The sequence below is a fragment of the Nanorana parkeri genome, unplaced genomic scaffold (genome assembly GCF_000935625.1).
Source record: "Nanorana parkeri isolate BGI_ZX_2015 unplaced genomic scaffold, ASM93562v1 scaffold1514, whole genome shotgun sequence".
Classification (NCBI taxonomy): Eukaryota; Metazoa; Chordata; class Amphibia; order Anura; family Dicroglossidae; genus Nanorana; species Nanorana parkeri.
Genome location: NW_017307782.1, coordinates 317,009 through 320,024, shown reverse-complemented (window position 1 = coordinate 320,024; position 3,016 = coordinate 317,009).

Sequence of the window (3,016 nt, the reverse complement as noted above, 5' to 3'; positions counted from 1 at the left end):
TTATGTATTCTTTGAAAACCAATAAAGATATACATGCTTAAAAAAAAATGATACCCGCAATTTGGTTGGTTACCCTTGCAACCAAAACATTTGTGCTTGTAGCAGGTAACACAAAATATGCAATGGTGCCAATACTTTTAGGCACATTTAATCTGAAACTGTTTCCCATACTTTGTTTTGTCCTATATTTTAAAAAAATGAAAATAAATAATTAAAAAAAAACAAAAATTAAACAGTCCCCAAAGTGTATGCTGACAATCAATGGCAAAAGCTAGCCAGGTCATCGAAAGGTTGCAGAATAAAAAATTGTAACTGCTGCCTGTGTGTGCTAGGTTAAGCATCAACAATATATGTATACCTTTTTAGAGCCTATTTTTAATAGTTTTCTGTTGACACTTTTATCAATAACAAAAGCTTTTCTTTTTCTGTTTTGGCTGTTTAAGGGATGCCTGCATTGCTCTGTTTGTCCTCAACCAAGGTCACCTTTATTATGCCTCAGGTCTGCATTTGCAGAAGTTATGGAGAATGGTGTCAAACAGGATCTTAATCAAGACTAAAACAAATGTGTTCACAGCATATAATGGATTTTTGTTAGAACACTAATTTGAAACAAGTTATAGTGAGTATTTTACTAATAAATTACTAATTAGTATAAATTTTACTAATAAATTTACTAATATTTTACAACCAACACAATGTTTTAAACATCAAACACAAGACATTTGAAAGCTTGACTACTTATAAAAATTCAAATGCAGTAGCTGTACATACAGAAACCCATTCTAGGACAAAAAAGTACCCAGGCACTGGCATTCAAAGAACAACTCCTTTCACCTCCTTCATGACTGCAAAGTGTGATGGGCAACCTCACTAGCCAACAGGGATGTAAGAAGAAGAGGAATAGATGGGCCACAGCATGTTCATGAGAGATCCTGTTGCTGGTTGCATAATGATGCACCTTGGGTTCTCAGGGTAGCACGGAAGTCTAGCAAAAACTAAAGAACAAATTTATAAAGCAGTGGATGTCACTTTAAATACATTTTCACTGAAGAAGAATATTCCAGGTGTATGTGCTTTAAATGACAGGGAATGATTAAGCATTTGTGAATGTCACATTTATTGTTTTAGAATATATGTCCCATAGCTGGAATACAGAAATTAGCAAGAACCTGCATTTTTTATACCAACAGCAATTGCTTAGACTCAATGAGACCACAGGTTTGATTAAGGGCCCTGATGTTGTGTGTTGACGCATGTGAATTCACGTTCATTGTGTTAAGTCAGTCCAAAAATTTGAGTGGGCTGCCAACGCACCGCAAATGACCTAAAATCAGACCTGTGTCACTTTGCCGATGCAGTGTACCACCATACTTGGTAACGTATTACCATGAGGTTTGTGCTGCAGCGCCAGTGCATCAGGTGTCCGCTGGTTTTGTACATTGGACACCGCAACACAGTTCATGCACAGAATGGCAGCTAACAAAACTAATGAAGAAGCTAAAAAGTATTTAAAACACACCTGTGGTTTGCTGATTCAGGGCAAAGCAACATGTTTGGTTAAATCCCCCCCCTCTCCAGGAGCATATATTTACCATTCTTTTGCTTCCTTTTGCTCTGTTGTTGCAACCCCAAAACAGCACCAGAAGCCAGCGACAGGAACATGTGACTTGCTGCACATAACAGTGCTGGCCCAATTAGCAGCTTATATCTTGCTCATGGCTTTACTTTCCCTCCCATCAGAACAAAAAGGTGTGGGGACTGGCAAACTTTTCTTTAAAATAAGGTATCTTTACTTCTCTTTCATGTACTGTCCCACCATCTGATATGCTGGAGTCTAATTTTATTTTATTTTTCTAATACATTTTTTTTATTTTGAAACGAAAAGCACATCGGTACAGGAATGCACGTATTACAGCTTCTGGCAATATGAATCACAGGTTATACACAATCTTTTTATATGTGCATCGGCTCATATAACATCAGAATAGTGTCGTAGATGAGCAAAAATGGTCCAAGAAGCAAACAAAAACAATTAAAATATAACCAAATAATATAATATAGCACTGTACAATAGATAATACACATTCCATTGCGGGGACACGGACACCAGCTTAAATGCCAAAACTCATAGAGTCGTCTGTACTTAGGTGGTAGAGATGTTACGGTTACAGATACCCTCTATTTCTTCTCATGCAGCGGTAGTGGGTGTGGGTACGCCCCTTTGAATATTTTATGAATACTCAGGATTTCTAGCTCATTGTCTTCCCTGTAATTTATCCAAGAGGCGACAGGTCGAGAAATCAAAGGGTGCGAGTATTTTTCCCTTCTCGACAGGGGAGAACGTATAGGACATATATGACATCCACCTGTTGTAAAATGTGGTTACCCCCTTCTCGTTTTGTATATTCAAGGTGGCATCTAGTCTAGATGGAACAGATTTAGCAAATCGTCTCTTGATTGTGGGGGGCTGGGGTGAAAGCCACTCACGGAGGATACAGCGTCTTGCTACCAATAGAGAGATGCTCTCCCACTGTCTATCTGGACGTCTTATTTTGGTGGGGATAGTCAATGAGGTGTCCCAGTAGTTGAACACAAACAAAAGGGCCTCTAGTGGGAGTCTTAGGCCTACCACTAGGTCGATATATTGAACAACTTTCCCCCAGAAGATCTGAATCTGGGGGCAGTCCCATAGGCAATGAAACAGGGAGGCCGCTCGCAGTTTACATTTAGGGCAATGATCAAAGTAGGGCACAGCATGAGTTTTTTTACTTTTTAGTTGGAAAGCAAAATATGCCCTATGCACAATTTTATACTGTGATTCCCTTCACTGTTCATTAGACACCAGTTTACATATCGAGCGGTACCCCTGTAATATTTTCTCAACAATTACATCAGTTTGTATGTCTTTTTCCCATTTGCTGAGATTGGAGTGTTCTATAGGTGGCAGACCAGCTTGCCTCAGGTAAGTATAAATGGTTGATATGGAGTTCTGGTTTGCGGAGGTCATTCTGTCCAT